Here is a 23,707-nt window from a genome sequence, read left to right as displayed (position 1 = left end):
AAATTTGAAGCATTTGAAAAGTTAAAAATATTTAAGGCTAAAGTTGAAACTGAGATAGGATTGAAGATTAAATGTTTGAGATTAGATCATGGTGGAGAATTCACATCCGACGAGTTTAATAACTTTTGTGACAAGCATGGTATAAGATGACAATTTTCTGCTCCTTAGACACCTCACCAAAATGGAGCTGTGGAAAGGAAAAATATAACTATCTTGGATGCTGCTATAACAATGATGATGGAAGATAATCTACCTCATATATACTGGAGAGAAGCAGTGAGTATAATAGTTTATACATTCAATAGAGTACATATCAAAGGAGAAACCGGTAAGACACCTTATGAATTATGGTTTGGAAATACACCTACAATTAAGTTTTTCATAATTTTTGGTAGTAAATGTTATATCAGGAGAGATGATACTATTGGGAAATTTGATCCTAGATGTGATGAAGTCATATTTATTGGCTATTATAATAAAAGTAAAACATATAGATGTTATAACAAGACATTGCAAAGAATTGTGGAGAGTGCTAATGTCAAAGTAGATGAGTTGAATAGAGGTCAAATCAAAGTTTATGAGAAGGAACCGACATTTGAAATGATTATATTTGAATTGGTAGCACCTTTACTAGAATAAAGAGTTGAACCAGTTACTCTGGCAACATCAAAGAATTCTACAGTAACTGAGGAACAGAGAGTCAGGAGACTCCTAGGTATGTGAGATTGAATCATTCTAAAGATCAAGTCATTGGGGATAAGAGAAATGGAGTGATGAAAATAAGAAGACTGGCAACTAATGAGGTATGTTTAATTTCACAAGTTGAACTGGTATCAGTAATTGAGGAATGTAAAGATGAACATTGGTTAAAAGCTATGAAAGAAGAATTAGATCAGATTGAGAAAAATAACACATAGACTTTGGTTCCCTGACCTAAAAATAATTTTTTTTATTGGAACTAAATGGGTTTTTAGGAATAAATTGAATGAGGATGGTCAATTTATAAGAAATAAGGCTAGATTGGTTTGTAAATGATATTTTCATAAGGAAGGAATTTATTATGGAGAGACTTTTGCACCTGTAGATATGATTGAAGCTATAAGATTATTTCTTGCCTATGTTGCTTATAAAAACTACAAGGTTTATCAAATGGATGTTAATTGTGCATTTTTGAATGGAGATCTTGATGAGGAAGTTTATATTGAGCAACTTGATGTTTTTTCACTATCAAATGATACATATATGGTTTGCAAGTTAAGGAAATCTTTATATGGACTAGAACAAACACCTAGAGCTTGGTATGCAAGGTTGGATAAATATCTTTTGAAGCTTGGATTTAAAAAGGGCAGTGCTGACAATGATTTATATTATAAAATCATTGATAATGATATACTAATTATTGAAGTATTTTTTAATGACATTATCTTTGGAGGTGAAGATAAATTATGCATAGAATTTTCTAAGAATATGGAGAAAGAATCTGAGATGTCTATGATTGGTGAGATGAAATTTTTCTTAGGTTTGCAGATTACTTAGACTGACAAAAGTATTTTCATCTGTCAAACTAAATATGCTAAGGAATTGTTGAAGAAATTTGGTATGGGAGATCCTAAATCAGTAAGTAGTCCTATGGTTACAAGTGAGAAATTGACAAGAAAAGATGTATCTGCACCGGTAAATCCTATAAGATACAAATCTATGATTGGAGGTCTGTTCTATTTGACTCAGACTAGGCCTAACATTATGAATGTTGTTTGTATTGTTTCAAGATTTCAGAGTGATCCTAGAGAAAATCATGAGATGGTGGTGAAAAGGATTTTTAGATACTTGCAAGATACATCAGAATATGGCTTGTGGTACCCTAAGGATGATAACTTTACTTTATGTGCATATACAAATGATGATTGGGTTGGAGATGTTGATGATCAAAAAATCACTTCCGGTGGAGCTTTCTTTCTTGGAAAGAAGTTGGTTTCATGGATCAACAAGAAATAGTCATGTACTTCTTTATCTACTATTGAAGCTAAGTATGTTGCTGCTGCTACTAACTGTACACAATTTTTATGGATGAAGCAAATGTGGAAGGTTATAAAGGTGGATTGTGATGCACTGGTAGTTATTCATTGTGATAACTCTGCTACTATTGATATATCAAAGAATTCAGTATTTCATTCTAAAACAAAGCACATATCTATCAAGTATAACTTTTTGAAGGAGAAGGTGGAAGCAAATAAAGTTAGACTAGTTTATGTGAACACTAAAGATCAAATTGCAGATATTTTCACTAAACCTTTATCCAAGGAATCATTTGAGTACTTGAGAGAGAGACTGGGAGTTTCTACCCTTTCGATAGAGACTTGATTGATGCAGTTTGGCATCATTCTGGCATGCATTATCAAATATACTATTCATTCTAGCACTGATGTGGGATGCTATTTCTCAGGGGGGGTAGTCAAATTTGAGATTCAGAGGCTTATGTTTTTGCTTTGATATTTCTGTCAGATTTCTGGCATTGATGTCAAAGGGAGAGAGATATTGATGTGAAAAAGATAAAGAAAGGAAATGATAAATGTCAAAGGGGGAGAGATATTGATATTCAAAGTTATATGCAGATGATTGTTGGTTGTCTTCCACAAGGGGAGACTTATCTGACATTTCTTGGTACTTATATTTTTTTCACATCTATTGTTGCCATCAATTCCAAAGGGGGAGATTGTTGGCCATCTGGTGGAATTGATTATGTGCTTCATTTATGTTTTGTCATTGATGTCAACACTAGTTGCTTGGATGCTTTACTGACACCCTTTTGGTCTCGGTAGGTTGAGTGGTTTCTGGTTAACTTGGATCCGACAGATGCCGATATAATCTAGTGATGGAATTGGCTTATTCATGATACTCAAACTCATATTTGGTCAGTCGGTTTTGGTATGGTGATTGGATGCTATCCTACTTGCTTAGAAGATTGGTCTCTGGTTCCGGCAAGGGTTTCACCGATAGATCTTTTAGTGGGGATCTTTGATGAATTGCATAAGTGGTGTTAGTGTAGCTTTTGATGGAGTTTTGGGATGCTATTGGTGATCATGTTCGAGACTTGGTGGTTGGAGATCATTGTTGAGGTGTGTGGACCTATACTTGGTCCCGGTTGATCTAGGTTATGGACCGACTTTAATGTAACGTGTGGATATGACCTATTGATGTATTTTCGAGATGTCTTATGTGTTGCATATTACTTATTTGGTCTAAGGCCGACATGGTTTGTAATTATGTAATCGGTTTATTATCTGGTGGCTGACCTAATTGTTTATGGTCAAGGGTTTGTATAAATAGATGTAAGATCTTATTGTAGATCATCATGGTTAATGTAAGAGGTCATGGTCAAGGAATTTAATATGCAAATAATGTAATATCATTCAAGAAGAGGAGTTGGTTGATCATTGGAGATTGAATTGGGTTTATGTAAAAGGATTTAGTCCTCCGATATTGAGCTTAACCTAAACTATACTCAGGCATAGGAGATGCTATCTTTTGCAATTCAACACTTCTCTGGATTGTAGTCTAGATTTATATGTAGTCAGTGAGGCTCCTTTTGTGATGAGATATGTTCTCTAGGATGTTGGCCTTTCTGCAAGTACAGGCCCCTTAATTATAATTCACATACTTACTGCAGAAGTATTATCTGAGTGTGGGTAGGCTTCCCACCATGGTTTTTCCCTTTATCGGGTTTTCCACGTACAAATCTTGGTGTTGTGTTGATGGATTTTATTCTATGATTAGTGTTTATGTTTAATTGGATTAACTACTATTCCAGTATTATTGTTTTGGGTTTCCGTATTTAAGATTTAATTATTGAATGTTCTTGTAATTTGTGACAACTGATTCACCCCCCCCTTCTCAGTTGTCTTCTGATTATCTAAAGTTTCTAACAACTTTATCTCCTTCTGATTCATCATTTTTAACCCCCTCATTTGCATTATAATAACAGTTCTTCTAGTTCCTAAACTTCTAAGGCTTATCATACTTTTCATTCTTCTCATATCTATCATTCCTATCATACTTATCAAATTTATCATGTCTATCATATTCTTTCTGAACATCCAGAAGCAAAATGTCCTATCTTATTACAAGAAAAATAATTCAAGGGATAATTTCCATCATACTTACTGACACCTTTAGGAAATCTCCAAGAAATCAATGCTTCAAGGTCATCAAGCTCTTTTTCTTGCTCTGCTATCTCTCTTCTTTCTCTTTCATATCTAGATATCTTGCACTCATTAGGATCATACTTCTTCTTACCGTATACCGATGTTGATGCTCTAAATGCAGTCTCAGACTTTCCATGTGATTCTCCAAATTCTCTGAGCTCAAATGCAGCATGTTTTCCAACCAACACATCTATTGTCACTGTAGTCACACTCTGGATCTCATAAATAGCAGAAACCTTATGTTTATAAGCAAGAGGCAAAGATCTCAACACCTTAGCAACAATCTCATCTTCCTCAATCTTTCCACCAACATTCTTGATACCAACGACAAGTTCATTCACTTTAGCCATGTATGAATGTATGATCTCATCATCTCTCATCTTCAATGTCTCATACTTCCCTTTCAAGCTCTGCAACTTAGAAACTTTCACTTGGCTATCACCTTCATACAGGATCTCAAGCTTCTCCCAAATCTCATGTGCAGTCTGAAGACCCATAGCATTTGTCATTTCAGAATCAGTTAGGGCACTAAGCAATTCTTCCTTCACTCTGATGTTATATTTTTCTTCCTTAACCTCATCAGGAGTGGATGGTCCATTATGAGGAACAACATAGAATACCTCAAACTATCCTTCTTGAAAAGGATACCTTGAGCTACCATCCTGAATCTCCATAAGACATTAAGCTTCTATTGAAGGATGTAGCTCTGATACCAATTGTTAGCAGCAATCAAGAAGGAAGACTAAGAGGGGGGTGAATCAGTCTTCACTGAATCAAAACAAATTAAACTTCAAAACATAAAATGATGAACTACAAAAATGAATTAGATAAGCAAATTAACAACACAACACATAACACCAAGATTTTTACATGGAAAACCCGGTTAAGGGAAAAACCATGGTGGGAACCTACCCATTGTAAGATGATACTCTGCATTAGTATGTGAAAATATTACAATGGGGAATGCACATACATTCATGCACACTTCCTAGAGCTCACTACTCAAAATATATATGCCCAGAAGGCTACAACCCTCAGGGAAGTCTCACTGACTTACAATATGATTCAGACTACAATCTAGAAGAAATGAATTGAAATGATAGCATCTACAAATGCTTGATGATAGTTTTGGTTAAGCGCAATTGTCTTCTCTACAACACCAATCTCACCTCAACACTACACTGAATGATAAGTCTCTTGTTTGCACAATCACCTCTCTTTGATAATACAAACACAATACCAGCACCTAAATTACATAAGTATCTCACCTATAAATACAAATCATCAACCTTGATAACAAGGTTGGCTAAATCCTCAACCCTCAACTCATAATTATAAAAATTATATTACACGATACAAATATTGATCACCAAACCAATATAATGATTTAAATTAGATAACATGGACCTAATTCAAAAGAATGATAAAAAAAATGCACCATCAGAGGTACTCTTCTGGTCATCAACATCACTTGCCCAATCAACATCAGTGTAAGAACATAACATAAAATCATCATTCCTCGGATACCACAAACCATCATCCATAGACCCCTTCAAGTATCTAAATATCCTATTAACAGTAATGACATGACTCTCTTTCTGATCAACTTGATATCTAGTAGCCATGTACACATCATGCATAATGTCTATTCTAGTCTGAGTAAGATATAATAGTCCACCAACCATAGATATGTTCAAAGACTAATTAGCTTTTGGAGATTCATCATTTTTAGAGAATTTGTAGCCAGTCACTATAGGATTTCCGACCATTTTGGAGTCATCCAGCCCAAACTTCTTCAATAATTGCTTCACATATTTAGTTTGAGATATAAAAATACCTTTTCCAGTCTATGAAATCTGCAAACCTAAGAAAAATTTCATCTCTCCTATCATAGACATCTCAAATTATTTCTGCATAGCATTGGTGAACTTCATGCTCAAGTCATCATCTCCTCCAAAGATAATATCATCAACAAAGACTTCAACAATCAAGATGTTTTCATTCTCAATCTTAAAATACAAATTACTGTCAACAATACCTTTATTAAATCCTAATTTTAGCAAGTACTTATCCAATCTAGCATACCAGGCTCTAGGGGCTTGTTTCAGTCCATAAAGAGCTTTCTTTAGTTTGCATACCATGTCACCATCATCTGATAATGAAAATCCATTAGGTTGCTCAATGTAGACTTCTTCCTCAAGATCACCATTTAGAAAAGATAACCTGACATCCATCTGATATGCCTTGAAATCTTTATAAGCAGCATATGCAAGCAATATTATAACAACTTCAAGTCTAGCTACTAGAGAAAAAGTCTCCTCATAATCAATTCCTTCTTTCTGTGTATAACCTTTGCATATCAGTCTTTCTTTATTTCTAACTTCACCAGCTTCATTCAGTTTATTCCTGAATACCCATTTAGTACTAATAACATTCTTATCTTTAGGTCTAGGTACAAGCTCCCATGTGTTATTCTTTTCAATCTTATTCAATTATTCTTCCATAGCTCTCATCCAATTTTCATCTTTGTAGACCTCAACAACATCTTTAGGTTCAATTTTATAAATTAAACATACCTCTTCAGCAACTAGCCTTCTTCTAGTCATTAAACCTTTATTTTTATCTCTAGTAATCTGATTTTCAAAATGATTCAATCTCAAATACTACAGAGTCTTCTGATTGTTCTGATTTTTAGGTTCTTGCACATCTTCACTAACAACAACATCCGGATTAACAGTATCTACCAGATCATTCTGCTTCAATTCTTTAGTCTGAATATGTGTTAGAACAACATGCTGACCATCATCATATCTACATGCTCTGATATTTTTTTCATAGTTATTATCAACCTTCACATTTGCACTTTCCACTATCTTTCCTAGTCTCTTATGTTGGCCATTTGGAGGAATTGATTATGTGTTGCATTGATGTTTTGTCATTGATTTCAACACTAGCTATTTTGGTGGCTTTACCGATATCCTTTTGGTCCTGGTAGGTTGTTTAGTTTCTGGTTGGTTAGATCATGATGATCCAGTATGCTTTGGTATGCTTTGGCTTTTGGAATTGGCTTAGATCTTCTATTCATGCTACTCATATTCGTGTTCAGTCAGTTGGTTTTGATTTGGTGATCGGATGCTATCTCATATGCTGGTAAGTTTGGTTTGTTGATCCGGTGAGGGTTTCACCGATAGAGCTTTGTTGAAGATCTTTTGCGTTTTGCATAAGTGGTGTTGGTGTGGCTTCTAGTAGAGATTCAGGATGCTAATGGTGATTGTGTTTGAGACTTAGCTGATTGGAATCATTTCTTTAGAGTGTGTGGACATAAATTAGGTCCGGTTTATGTAGGTTATGGACCGACTTAATGTAACATGTTGATTTGAATTCTCAATGTGTTTCCGAGATGTCTTATGGGTTGGATATTATTTGTTTAGTAATTATGTAATTTCTTTATTGTCTCGTGGATGACCTTATTGTTTGTGGTCAAGGGTTTGTGTATATATGATGTAAGATCTTATTATAGATCATATAGGAATGTGGTAAGGAGCAAATAATGTAATAATCATTCATGCAAAGGATTTGGTCGATCATTGGTGATCGAGTTGGGTTTATGTAAGAGGATTTAGTCCTCTAGTATTGAGCTTAACCAGAACTATACTCAAGCATAGGAGATGCTATCATTGCAATTCATTCTTCCTTCTAGATTGTAGTCTGGATTTCTATGTATTCAGTGAGACTCCTTTTGTAATGAGCAATGTACTCTAGGCTATTGGCCTTTCTTCAAGTGCAGGCCCTTCAATTTGTAATCACATACTTATTGCAGAAGTATTATCTCATTGTGGGTAGGCTTCCCACCATAGTTTTTCCCTTTACCGAGTTTTCCACATACAAATATTGGTGTCATGTGGATGGAATTTATTCTTTAATTATTTCTTGTGTTTAATTGGTATACCTTCTATTTTAGTAATTGGTTTATGAATTCCGATATTGATCTTTTGGGTTCCGGTATTAACATTTTAATCTCTTAAGGTTTTGGTAATCTGGTGACAACTGATTCAGCCCCCCTCTCAGTTGTCTTTCAAATATTTGAACTATCTAACAATTGGTATCAGAGCTCTGATCCTCTCTGCAGAAGCTTAACCGCTTGAGGAAGATCCTATGGTGACTAACAATTCAAGTTCATCTGTTGCTATCTTTTGGAGAGATATTCCTAGACTTGATGAAATAAATTACAGAGTATGGAAGATTCAGATGGAGACTTATCTGAGATGTCTCGGTAAGGAAATTTGGTAAATCATAGAGAATGGTGTTACACCTTTTAATTTGGCATCTAGCAACTCTCCTCTAGAAAAATTGGATAAGGATCTTGAGAATGATTGTAGAGCTAGAGAAGCCCTCTTGTGTGCGCTTTCTGATCAGAAAATAAATGGATTGACTGACAAATCATTAGCAAAGGCTATATGGGACAAGTTGGAGACTCTTAATGAAGGTGACCCTACTGTTAAGATTGCTAAACTTGATGGTTATCGGGTGAGATATGAAAACTTGAAGATGGAAGAAGATGAAAGGATTATTGCATTCATGGAAAGGGTAAATGAGATTGTCATGGGAATTCAATGTTGTGGTGGAACTCTGAGTGAAGATGAAATAGTTTCTAAAGTTATGAGAGCTTTACCACCAGCTTACAAGATGAAGGATATTGCAATTAATGAATTTAAAACAATGGCTAATACTTTTGTCAATAGAGATATCTTGGTTGGGAAATTATCTTCTTTTGAGCTTGAAAAATTTGGACCTTCTGGAGCTGTGAAGTCTGAACCTTCTTTTCATGCATTTACATCATCAATCAACAAGCAAAATTGGAAAGATTTGTATGCAAAGGAATTGGATGATATGAAGAGAGAAGATGAAGAATTTGAGCAACTTGAAGCCTTATTTTCTAGAAGAATACCTAAAGGACTGGTAGGAAGTAAGTATGAAGGAAAAGAACCTTTTAAATGTTTTGCATGTAATAACATAGGTCATTTTGCATCTAGATGTCCTGAAAGGAATTCAAGATTTGAAGAAAGAGCTAGAAGATCTTTTAAGCCTAACCCTGGATATCAGAACAAGTCTAAGTACAAGAAAAACATAGATAAATCATGCTACATTGCGGATGAGGAAGGTGTGACTGATTCTGATGATGAACCAGCACAAGAATCTACTAGTGGTTCCAAAAATGGAAAGGAATGGGTGTTCCTAGCTATGAAGGAAGATGTTCCAACATTGGAAGAGAATATACCTGAAGAGAAGGCACTTGCTACTAAAATTGAAGATAAGGATGAATGGGGGGTAATTGATAGTGGATGTTCACATCATATGATTGGAGACAAAATGAAGTTTCTATCTTTGGAAGAATTTGATGGCAATCTGGTTAGATTTGGAGATTACAAAGCATGTATGATCAAAGGAAAAGGAACTATATCATTAGATGGTAAGAACAATACTGATAATGTTTATTATGTTGAAGGTTTAAGGCATAATCATTTGAGTGTAGGGCAATTAGTGGATAAGGGGTTTCAATTGAAATTCAAGGATGAAAAATGCAAAATCATTAATAGATCTAGATTGGAGATTGCAACCCGTACTAAAAAAAAGGTAATATATTTCATTTGAATTCCAGTAAGAAGACATGTTTGATTGCACAAATTGATGAGAGTTGGCTATGGCATAAAAGGCTATGTCATGTGAATTTTGATTGCATGGTAAAGATCAGTTCAACTAAGGTAGTTAGAGATATACCTAAGATTGTGAAGCCCTATAATCTAGTATGTAAAGAATGTCAAATGGGAAAATAGGCTAGAACCTCTTGTAAGAGTATACAAGACAAATCTAATGATGTTGTTGATGTTATTCATATTGATTTGTGTGGTCCTACTAGAATTAAAAGCTTTCAAGGTGATAGATATTCTATGCTAATCATTGATGATTATTCTAAAATGATGTGGGTTACTTTTTTAAGGGAGAAATATGAGGCTTTTGAAAACTTTAAAATATTTAAAGCTAAAGTTGATACTGAGACAGGATTGAAGATTAAGTGTTTAAGGTTAGATCATGGTGGAGAATTCAGTTCCGGTGAGTTTAATAACTTTTGTGAGAAGTATGGCATAAGGAGACAATTTTATGCTCCCCGAACACCTCAACAAAATGGAGTTGTGGAAAGAAAGAACAAACTATCCTGGATGCTGCTAGAACCATGATGATGGAAGCTAATATGCCTCATATCTAATGTAGAGAAACAATGAGCACAACAATTTATACATTCAACAAAGTTCATATCAAAGGAGAAACCGGTAAGACACCTTATGAATTATGGTTTGGCAATACACCTACAGTTAAGTACTTCATAATTTTTGGTTGTAAATGTTATATCAGGAGAGATGATTTCATTGGCAAATTTGATCCTAGATGTGATGAAGGAATATTTCTTATTTATTCAAATGAAAGAAAAGCATATAGATGTTATAACAAGAGATTGCAAAGAATTGCGGGGAGCGCTAATGTCAAGGTGGATGAGCTGAATAAAAGTCAAATCATAATTTATGAGCAAGAACCGATAGTGGAAATGATCATAACTGAATCGGTAACACTTTTACTGAAACAAAATGTTGAACCAGTTACTCCAACATTATCAAAAAATTTAACAGTAATTGAAGAATAGGAAAGATGAACAGAGAATTAGAAGACTCCTAGGTATGTAAGGTTGAATCGTTTAGAAGATTAGATCGTTAGGGATTAAAACAATGTAGTGATGACAAGAAGGAGATACATTATCAAAAAATTTAACAATAACTGAAGAATAGGAAAGATGAACAGAGAATCAAAAGACTCCTAGGTATGTAAGGTTGAATCGTTCAGAAGATTAGATCGTTAGGGATTAAAACAATGTAGTGATGACAAGAAGGAGATTGGTAGCTAATGAGGTATGTTTAATTTCTCGAGTTGAACCGGTATCAACAATTGAAGCATGTAAAGATGAATGTTGGATGAAAGCTATGGAAGAAGAATTAGATTAGATAGAGAAGAATAACACATGAATTTTAGTTCCCCAGCCTAAAAATAAGAATGTTATTGGAACTAAATGGGTATTTAGGAATAAATTAAATGAAGATTGACAAGTTGTGAGGAATAAAGATAGATTGGTCTGTAAAGGATATTCTCAGAAGGAAGGAATTGATTATGGTGAAACTTTTACACCTGTAGCTAGGATTGAAGCTGTAAGATTATTTCTTGCCTATGTTGCATATAAAAATGACAAGGTTTATCAGATGGATGTTAAGTGTGCTTTTATGAATGGGGATCTTGATGAGGAAGTTTATATTGAGCAACCTTATAGTTTTTCACTTTCAGATGATAAAAACATGGTTTGCAGGTTAAGGAAAGATTTTTATGGGTTGAAACATGCACCTAGAGCTTGACATGAAAGGTTAGATAAATATCTTTTGAAGCTTGGTTTCACTAAAGGTAATGCTAACAATAATCTATATTATAAAGTCACTGATGATGATATAATGATTATTGAGGTTTTTGTTGATGACATCATTTTTGGAGGTGAAGATAAGATGTGCATGGAATTTTCTAACAATATGGAGAAAAAAATTGAAATGTCTATGATTGGGGAAATGAAAATTTTCTTAGGTTTGCAGATTACTCAGACTGATAAAGGTATTTTCATCTGTCAAACTAAGCATGATAGGGAATTGTTGAATAAATTTGGTATGGAAGACTCCAAACTGATTAGTACTCCTATGGTTACAAGTGAGAAATTCACAAGGAAAGATGAATCTACACCGATAAATCCTACAAGATATAAGTCTATGATTGGAGGTCTGCTATATTTGACTCAGACTAGACCGGATATAATGAATGTGTTGGCAATTGGCACTTAGGTTTCACTATGTTGTCATTGATGGCAACATGTTTTTGGGTTCCAACTTCATATGGTATACCGACAGGCACTTCACAAACTCTACACTAGCACCGGCAGGATAGAAGATTTCTTTGGTCACCAGAAATGCAAGATGACATGGTATAGTAAAGGTTATCAGTATTGGAGGCTGACTTATCTTGGATTCGGTATCGGCAAATTGTTTTAATGTTTATTCATTTTTGTTATATGGCCGACATGTAATCTAATATTGTATATATCCTTGTAAGCTAACATAAGGCATAAATTTGTATAGGGTATATAGGGGAGATTGATTAGATCATTTTGAAATGGTGGGATGGATATATGGATGTAATATAATACAAAATATATCAAAGAGACTATGTAATTGATAAATTTATTGTAAGGGTTATTCCAATAAAATGGTTTATGCTTTCAACCGGAACAAATAGAGCTTAAACCGAAACTGTATTCTGGCATAGAAGATACTATCCTAGTAGTTCACACTTCTCCGGATTGTTGTCTGGAATGTTATGTAGTCAGTGAGGCTCCTATTGTGATTGAATAGTGTGCTCTAGGTTGTAAGACTTCCTGCAAGAGTAGGCCCATCATATATTGTAATATGTCTTCATATGGCCAATGGATTGATATTGTGGGTCACAAATCCCACGGTGGTTTTTCCTCTTTGAGGTTTTCCATGTATAAATTTGTGTGTTATGATTCTCATTTATGTGTTTGGCTTATTGGTTGCATTACTTCTTTCAATTCTATTTTTACCAGTATACTGGTTTGTGTATGAATGTTTCGTTAAGGCTAAAATCTACTATTCTGGTATAACATTGATTCACCCCCCCCCCCTCTCAGTGTTATTGGTTTTCAACAATTGGTATCAGAGCCTTGTGTCTTAGAGGAAGTTTAACAGCTTGAGTAAGATCCTGAAACCAGAATCATTAAATATGGCTTTGGAGAAGCAGCTTGAGATGGCACTTGAAAATTATGATGTTGAAAGATTGAAGAGCTTAAAGCTACAAGATGAGTTGAACTCTACTAAAGAATTCATTCTTGTCCTACAAGAGAGGCTATCATCTGTTCAAGCTAGGAGGAAGAAACTTCTACAAAATCAGGATGATGAAGAGAAAATGCACTTAAGGAACAATGTTAGAAATTGAGTTAGGAGAACATGGTTATGAAGAATGAAATGCAAGCTATATCTATGAGGATGTCTAAAGAAATTGTGGACAAAAAGAAAAAGGAAGAAAATCTTGATGTATCCCTGAAGAAAAAATTTGAAGAATGTGGTCGGTTGGTTCATGAAAATGATATGTTGAAAATTGATTTGATACAATCCTAGAGCAATGAGCAAAAGCATGAGAGAAAAATGATAATACCAAGAGATGATTTAACTATTGCAAGTAGTACAAAGAAAAATTCAAGATCATCTCAGCACAACTTGATGATTTACTGAAGAGACAAAGGTAGATTGGAGATTCCAATGGACTTGGATTTGAGCAAGGATAGAGTTCCGGTACTGCTAATGAAGATCAAAACCATAAGGCACTTGTAAGGCAATTCAATGCTTATAAATTCAATGGTAGATGTTTTTTTACAATAGATTTGGACACATGGTTAGGCAATGTAGAAACAGAGTAAATCAGAACCCTGATTCTGCTCCCAGTAAATGTTCTAAATGCAATAAAATTGGTCATAAGACAAAAACTGTAGAATGAATGTAAAATGCTATGCTTGTGGAAAATTTGGACATATGGCTAATCAGTGCAGGTCAAGCAATTTCACCGGTTTTAGCAAGGCAATTCAAAAGAACAATGTTACATGTTATGCATGCAATGAAGTTGGACATATTGCTAAGTTTTGCAGAAGCAGAAATCCATCGGTTGGCAATGGAGGATCAAATGAAAAAGGAAAAGAGAAGGTTAATGAAATCTGGCAAGACCATACTTAGAGATGGGTGAGGAAGACTGAAGAGAAATCATCAAATGGGAATGTCCCGGTTACCTATCCGACAGAAGAGGTTGCTCCTGCACCGGCAGTGAGTTCATCCGAAAACTAAGGTTAATGTCATAGGGGTAGGCAAAATTTCATGGAAGATGATGCATATTCCCCTGGAGGAGATTCTAAAAGATGTTCTAGATATTGGAAAGGATTATTCGGCATTGATATGTTCAGAGTGAGATCCGATATCTTTCACCAACAGTCATTTATGTCAATGGAAGATTAGAGTTTTCTTTTGATAGATAAAAGGTTGAATACACTTTGTTATTATTCACCCAGCATTCAAAGCGATTTTGGAGTGATTCAGAGAAACTTATTGCAATCAGAGGCTATTCAGAGGCAATCAGATTTCTTCTTGAGTGATCAAACTAACATCTGGAAGGATTTGTTGAAATTTTTCACCAGCATCGATCTAAAGGTATTTTTCTTGAATCATGGAAGCAGGATCATCTTTTGTTCCTATTTTTGTTGCAAATCCAACTGTAGTAGAGGTTAATGACCACCCCAAACCTATGTTCAAGCGGTATTCACATGTGGCTACCAAGGAAGATTCAATTGGAGCGTTCTCTCGCATCTTGGAGGGAGTGGTATATGTAGAGGATATTATGGCATACATTCATTGTCATATAGAGGACTTAGGCACTTTAGATATCAAAGGGATGTATATGAATGAACTAATGGGAGAATCTGGTAAGATCAAATTGACATATCAACACATCAAAGATCTAGGGTTCATAGATATTCTGGATATTCTAGAGTTCAAGGATGAAATAGTCAGATATGTACTAAGCAGAGTACATGGGGAATTCATATGGTTGGATAGACCCTATAAAATTACTAAGGAAGCCATCCGAGCAATTAATGGCTTGTCATCAAAAGGGCAACATCCAGATAAGAAAGTATCAATTGACTTTGTGAGGAACATTGTTGGCACCGCATCTGTCAAGAGATCGATGAAGGTGAGCACTATCACAGACACCAACATCAAGTTTGGAAGCATGCTTATAGGCTACAAGATAAGTCAGTCTAACCATCTGAATTCAGTTTCTAGTTCATGTATTTTGGATGCATATAAGATGATGAGGGATAATATCAAGTTAGATCTTTGTAGATGGATGCTTGAAGAATTATTGATCAACTTAGGGAAAATTAAAGGTGAGAAGAAGGGAACCTTCTGGTATGGAAACATGTTAGTCTGCTTAATGCTATACTTTTTGAATGATACACTCAGTTCTAGTAGGAAACAATGGGCTTTGGACATCCAAGTAGGAAGATAGCTAAAATAATCAATTACTGCACTAGGAAGTCTGAGAGATGATAAGGTATGGGGTTACTTCAAGGCTTTTCAAAAATCTATGAGGTCTTGAATAAGAGTACTTGAGCATATAGTAGATAAATACTCTATCAACATATGTTTCGTGGTTAAGAAAGATGAGACCCTCATGGAGGTAGTCAAGCCCTGAAAGATTTGGATAGCAGAAATAGGCTATGAGGTAGATGCATTAATTCTTGATACATATGCAAAAATTCTACTAGATGCAGAAATAGATGAGGCAGAGAAGCCCTATGGAACTGCTCAACAGAAGACTCTTGAGATTGAAATTAAGTTCAACTGAAAGAAAAGAGAAAAATAAGAAGGAAAGGCAAGTAAGTTTGTACAAGAGGTTTCAAAGGACATTAAGGTACTCATTGATGTTGTGTCAAAGAAAGGAAGAAAGAGGAAGGATCTGATAGTTCACATTGAACCTGTTACTACTGAATCTGAATCAAAGGATAACACACCATTAGCTTTCAAAAGGGTTATTAGGAATAAACCAGAAGAACCTAAAATGGAAGAAAAGAAACAACTGGTTAGGAAGGTCACCATCAAGTTGCTGACACAAAAGTAGGCACCTAAGGCCACATCAACAGCTGTATCCAGTACTGCCAAAAGGAGGAAGAAGAGTAACATTGATTTGGCATGAGAGACTAGTAATGTGACTATTATACCACCTATGACTTGTGCTGAAATTGTTGATGAAATTACTAAGGATGAGATGCTAAAAAATGTTAAGTCATATTTTGATACATTAGAAGTTGATGAACAGAGAGAGGTAGAGGAAGCAGTCCTGTTATATTTGGATATCTATAAGAATGTATTAATAGAGATAGAAAATCAAATACTGGCAGAGTTATATAACATGTTGGATGCTAGAGGTTATCTGCAATACAAGAAGACAAACACAATAAGATGCAATAACCTTTATCTATTTGTGTTAGCATAACTCCAGATGAAATGGATAAGACAATTGAGGTTGAATATAGGAAGGTATTCAATAGAAAACATAGAATAACTAGCCTGATGCTAGGAAAGATGAATGAGGTAATAAAAGAAACAGAGAAGGCTTGGATCAAATTTTTGGGAGAACATAGAGGATTATTTACTTCACCGGAGATCAAAACCAAGATTGTAGATACATCGGTTGAAGGGAAAGGTAAAGGGATCATGGGTACTCCACCCTTAGTTTTGAAGAATATCAAGATAGTGGAAATTGAGCCATCGGTAAATGTATAGACAAATACTGAAACACCGGTTAATGCTGAGAACATTGTATAGGATACTAACATTGAGGACAATTTTCCTCTGGATACTAATGTACAGGTTGAGGATATTGTTCCTAGAGAGGAACCGACAGTTGCACAGACTACACCAAGTGGTGAAGCCATCGGTGCAAGTGAGGAGGTATTAAAGGATAAATCATTAGAGAAAATGGGGGAATCTGATAGGGAACCAGTTGCTGGCACATCATTATTGACAATTGACACCTCTTGTTGAAAAGAAAACCATCACAGAGATGAGTCGCATAGAACTAATGATGATGGATGCTCAGAAACTGATAAAGGAGGGAACCACAAACAAAGGGATTATAGATCAATCCATAACTATTTTGCACAGATTGTGTGAGGCCCTACTCAGAGCCGTCGTAGCATTGTAGTTATTTTTCATGTTGGACCTATTATTGACACTTTATTTTGATGCATTATGGATATAGATTCTATATGATCCAGTGATTGGATAACATTGATATGGTGTATGTACTTTATTTATGATGTTATAAATTATGGATGCATGCCTTATAAATGATTGAATTTCATGATGATTATGATGATGCCATTGAGTAAATTATTTTATGTGGATTTTATTGGATAATTGGTATTTGATTGTTATGATTTAAACTGTATGAAAAGTGTTTGAATTATATCCTTTTCATATATTAATACTGCATGTGATTATTTGGGATTACTAATGTGCAAAGTGAATTGTGCTGGAAAACTATTCCATGTGACCATGGAAACTATTCTGAGAATCAAGCTAAACCTATGTGCATTTGTGAAGCCAAGGGTTGTCTATCTGGAGAGACAAAACCTCATGTGTAATGTGTTTTATTTGTAAATGTGAATGCCTTAATGTGTGTTTAAATTGAATTTGTTAAATTTATTAATTCCAAAAAGGGACATTGCCATGTGTATTTAAGTATTGAGTATTTTTATGGTGTCACTTGACACTTGTGTTGTGAAGTGAGTCGGCAGTGACATGTCCCTTGGAGGGAATTTGTATAACCAAATCATTTTTGAAAATATCTTAGTGTGGTCCCAAGAGAGTCTTGGATAGAGAGCCATTAGAAAGGTCAACTCAAGTTTGACCCGTAGGTAAACTTTAGGTGAGTTTCTAGAGGGTCAAACTAACTCCTATGGTTAGGTTAGGGGTATTCTTAAAGGTACATATGTTATACCTATGGGTAAAGGTCAATTTTAACCATGTGTCCACTCACATGTGACTGTCAAGTCACCTCAAAAGTTGAGTTTTCCAAGATGGCATAAATTCAATTTTTGAGGATTTCTCCTAAGTTAGACAACCTTCCAATTGAGTGATAGTTGCTCTTCCCCATTTTTCTTTTACCTTTTTGGGTTGCCTTTTTTAGAGAGCCTATAAGAGGTTGTGAAGAACAGCCTATGAAATCTCACACCCTTTCCAAGAGCTTGGAAATTGTGAGAAGAGTCTACTTAGGGAAGGGATTCAAACTTAGGATTTTGATCACCCACTCTCCATTTTTTGGAGACTTAGAATTCTATTGGAAGTTTTGGTTTTTTGGAGTTGCATTTCTAATGTTTGGAAAGAAAAGAATAGTGGATTGGGCAGCTCTCCTTCAACCTTCCCTCATTCGATTTGCAGGATTAAGGTTGGTAGTATTTCTTCCTTGCATATTGCATTTTATTGTCATGGTGAAGAAAGATTGTATGTGCATTTTGCTTGTTGTTTATGTAGATTGGGAAGTTTATTTTTGAGTTCTTCCTTGCATTCTTTTTATGTGTTGTATGGTTTATGTATTGGGTGTTTTCAAGGCCATACTCACCATTGGGAGGGTAGAGTAGCCTGTGGAGTGAAGGTGGACTAAGTACCTAGAGGAGATCTGCAATAAGGAGAAAATAATGCCTTTACAAGGCTACCAAAGTAGAACCACCACAAGTCACATACTTTTCCTAAAATAACCTTATGTCCCCATGGCATACAAGCCCATATCTCCCCTTATGACCCCGTTTGCATAAACATAAAAAGACAATGCAACAAGGGTCCCATAACCCTTGTGTATCTCTCTATTCTAAGAAGAGAGTCTCTACACTCTTAGGTATGTAATGGGGGACATAAGGTTATTTTGGGACAAGTATGTGACTTGTGGTGGTTCTACTTTGGTAGTCTTGTAAAGGCATTATTTTCTCCTTATTGCAGATCTCCTCTAGGTACTTGGTCCACCTTCACCCCACAAAAAAAATAATCACTTGGTGACTTTGTTTATCCTTGGTTTGGGAGTTCAAGTGTGTTGAATTTCTTATTATTTTGTGGTTGAGATGTTTGTAACCCATTTAGCCTTAGTTCTCCTAGCTCGGGGGTGTCTTTATGTAAGCCTAGGTTGGGAGGTGAGCCTCCATGGTCACAACCTACAAACTTTATTTGTAGGTTTTCTTTCAGAATAAATGATGGAGTAAAGTCAAGCTTGTGTAAGTTCCTATTTAATGCACTTGAGATTCAAAGAGAAAAAAAATGTAATTTGACAAGTCCTCATTTTTTTGTAAAATTAAAGAGGCTTGAGGTTGTAACCTTCTTTTTATTGTGTAAAGGAAACCAAAAAAAAATGTATATTTACTTAAGTATATTCATTGCAAATAAATCAAAGAAGCATTTGACTTATTCCTATATAGTTATTCATTACCTTGAAATAAAGTAGGAATGGTAATCTTGTTTTCTATTTTATTATCTATTGAAAGGAAATGCATGTTAAAATGAAAAATGGAAAATAAACATTTAAGTCATATCATTTATTTAATCTTATCTTTTCTGCAATGTGTATGTTAGTTGCATAGTTGTTAATATAAAAGAAATGTTTATTTATGTTTATAGATTAAACAAAATATATATATACTTCTTAGAGTTAGTCCTAATCTTATTCAATATTTGCATCTTGTTGTTTTAATGGATAAATAAGAAATTAGAAAGGTTATTGCTGCTATAAAATAAAAGATTAATAATAAATATGTTAATTTGGAAATGAAAGTTAAACATTGCATTTCTATATAACTCTACATTAGTAAATCTGGAACTACACATTGTAGAGGAAATGTTAAAACTATGCATTCTTATTTCAAAAAAAAAAGCTACATGTTTTTGAACAATCTACTCTAATCATAAAATAACCTACTCAGAGTTAATGGAATGTTGCATATATATATATATATATATATATATATATATATATATATATATATATATATATATATATATATATATATATATATATATATATATATATATATATATATATATATATATATATATATATATATATATATATATATATATATATATATATATATATATATATATCTTATGCCCTTCCTTTAAAACTAAGCTGCTATAAAAAAAAAAGAAAGAGATATATATGCTGCATTTAAAAAATATATATATATATATATTATTAAACATGTATATGAAAATTCTTTTATTGCTATTCTGGTTCACACAAAATATAAATATATATCCACAGTCTCATAAATATATATATGTGTGTGTGTGTGTGTGTGTGTATTTATAAATACTCCAAAAATAATATATATTAAAAAATAAATTATCATTTAAAAAAAAAACTATGCAAAAAAAAGAGGCCGAGATTTTTTTGGTGTCGTGAGGCACTGTGGGTCGGAACCCATAGAGTGGCTCCAGCCACACTGTGGGCTGTGACCCACAAGCGCGACCTCAGCCACCCTATGGGTTGGCACCCACAGTTTCACCCCCCCTCCACTCTGCGTGTTGTCTTCGGTGCCCAACACTCTGCCTTCCCTTGTCGTCGCCATTGCCTTGGTCCGCCGAGTTTCCTCACCTGCACACACACAAAAAATAAATAAATAGTTAGTAATAAGAACCCTAACCCAATTTCTGGTTAGGGTTAGAAAGTAAACCAAAGGAAACATAGGTAAAACATAAAGATATAAAAACAAAACCCTAGTTGGGGTTTAATATAAAAGAAAAGAGAAATAATTAGCTTTAAATATTTCAGTGTTAAAAATGTAAATGCTAAAATTGTTGAGTTAATTAAATTAACTTTAGGAACTCATTATTTTAATGCATGAGTTAACCTTTAGTGTAAACAAATTTAGTTAACCCATCTTTTGTTTGTAGAACATCTAGTATTTTAGTGTTGTTTTTAGAAAAAATTGTTGCTGCATTTTTGCCCAAAAGTTTGGGCATGACAGATTGGTCCTAGAGTGTAAGATTGAAAATGAAGTGAGCCCTTCTGGCAAGCTTAAGGTAATCACTGAGCACATATCAAAATATTTCAATCCTTACAGTAGATCTCGAACTAACAAGCACTTGAAAAATTCACTTTGGCTAAGAGAGTTGCTTTTGATCAGATCATTGAGAGAGAGAAGAAAAAGATTAAGGAGAAGCTAATTTTGATAGAACATTATTTGAAACAATGTACTAAAATATACAGGGTATGTTGCAATATTGAGATACTTACATCAAATGTAGATAAAAAGATAAAAGAGATGTAGGAGAAAATTGCTAATATTGCTAACTCTTTTGATGGACTAATTTCACTGACAACATCTATTGATGGACAAATTTTGACTTTGGAGAACTAAATTTATTCTCTTGAAAAGGAAAGAGATAAGATCATTTGAAGAGCCAGAAGTCTCAGAGGTTTGGTGAGTCCAAGATTGGATTCACTTTGTGTACATAAGAAGGAATGCATGGATATGCTGGGAAAGCCCACACCGACAGAAGTCAATGAGAAAGAATCACTTGCATATTTACTGAGTGGAATTGTATCTATCTCCGACACATTCAAAACCGACTGGGATACTTATATGGAATTTCTTAAGAAAGCTTACCCGGAAATCTTGAAACTGGTCAAGCTCCGGTAAAACATTTTTGGAGGTATTCAGTGTACAATACTTATTCTTTGACATTCTTTTTACAATTTTTTTTTGGGGGAATTGATGTCAAAGGGGGAGTAGTATACATGTGAAAAATAATGAAGAGTTGCATACATTAGGGGGATTTATAGATATTTTGGAGTATTGGAGTATTGTGCATATTCAGCTGAGGGGGAGCAGGGCAGGATGAAACGGTCAGTTGAAACCATGACCGTTTTTCACATGAGTGTTGCCATCAATGCCAAAGGGGGAGATTGTTGGCAATTGACACTCAATTGGTTAGGTTTCACTATGTTGTCATTGATGGCAACATGTTTTTGGGTTCTGGATTCATATGGTATATCGGCAGACACTTCACAGACTCTACACTGGCACTGACACCGACACCGACAGGATAGAAGATTTTTTTGGTCACCGGAAATGTAGGCCGACATGGTATAGTAAAGGTTATCAGTATTGGAGGCCAAATTATCTTGGATCTGGCATCTGAAACTTGTTTTAATGTTTATTCATTTTTTTTATATGGCCGACATGTAATCTGATATTGTATATATCCTTGTAAGCCGACATAAGGCATAAATATGTATAGGGTATATAAGGGAGATTGATTAGAACATATTGAAATGATAGGATGGATATATGGATGTAATGCAATGCAAAATATATCATAGAGACTATGTAAGTGAGGAATTTATTGTAAGGTTTATTTCGGTAAAAGGGTTTAGGGTTTCAATCGGAACAAACAGAGCTTAAACCGGAACTGTTTCTGGCATAGAAGATGCTATCCTAGTAGTTCACACTTCTTTGGGTTGTTGTCTAGAATGTTATGTAGTCACTAAGGCTCCTATTGTGATTGAGCAATGTGCTCTAGGCTTTAAGCCTTCTTGCAAGTGTAGGCCCATCATATATTGTAATATCTCTTCACATGGCCAGTGGATTGATATTGTGGGTCACAAACCCCATCGTGGTTTTTCCTCTTTGAAGTTTTTCACATATAAATCTACGTTATGATTCTCATTTATGTGTTTGGCTTATTGGTTGCATTACTTCTTTAAATTCTATTTATACTGGTATACCAGTTGGTGTATGAATGTTTTGTTAAGGCTAAAATCTACTATTTTGATATAACATTGACTCACCCCCCCTCTCAGTGTTATTGGTTTTCAACAAAATGTTGTTTACATTACATCAAGATATCAAAGTGATCCTAGAGAAAATCATGAGAGTGCGGTGAAAAATATTTTTAGATACTTACAAGGAACATCTGAATATGGTTTATGGTACTCTAAATATGATGACTTTACTTTATGTGCATATACAAATGCAAATTGGGCAGGTGATGTTGATGACCGAAAAATTACTTTCGATGGATCTTTCTTTCTTGGAAAGAAACTTATTTCATGGATTAACAAGAAACAATCATGTACTTCTTTATCTATTGCTAAAGTTGAGTATGTTGCTGCTGCTACTAACTGTACACAAGTTCTATGGATGAAGCAAATGTTGAAAGACATAAAAGTGCATTGCATTGGACCAGTAGTTATTCATTGTGATAACTCTACTGCTATAGACATATCAAAGAATCTAGTATTTTACTCTAAGACAAAACATATATCTATCAAATATAACTTTTTGAAGGAGAAGGTGGAAGAAAATGAAGTTAGATTGGTTTATGTGAACACTAAAGAGAAGATTGCAGATATCTTCACTAAACCTTTCCCTAAATAATCATTTGAGTACCTCAGAGATAAATTAGGGGTTTCTGCCCCTCCGACAAAAAATTGATTGAAGCTATTTGGCATTAGTCCGGTATGCATTATCAGAGATTATTCATTCCAGCTTGATGTGGTGATGCTATTGCTCAAGGGGAGTAGTTAGCCTTGTGATTCAGTATTTTTTTCTTTGATATTTATTCCAGATCTTTGGCATTGATGTCAAAGGGGAAGAGATATTCATGTGAAAAACTCAAAGAGATATATACATTAGGGGGAGAAATTTGCAAAACTTAACTGGGATATCATCTACAGGGAGAGTTATATGGATTATAACTTCATTTCTATATTCTTGTGTGAGAGATTTGTTTGGCATTTCTTAGAAC

The sequence above is a fragment of the Cryptomeria japonica genome, chromosome 2 (assembly GCF_030272615.1).
Source record: "Cryptomeria japonica chromosome 2, Sugi_1.0, whole genome shotgun sequence".
Taxonomy (NCBI): Eukaryota; Viridiplantae; Streptophyta; class Pinopsida; order Cupressales; family Cupressaceae; genus Cryptomeria; species Cryptomeria japonica.
The sequence above is the reverse complement of the archived record's forward strand: the minus strand, read 5'-3'. Positions refer to the sequence as shown.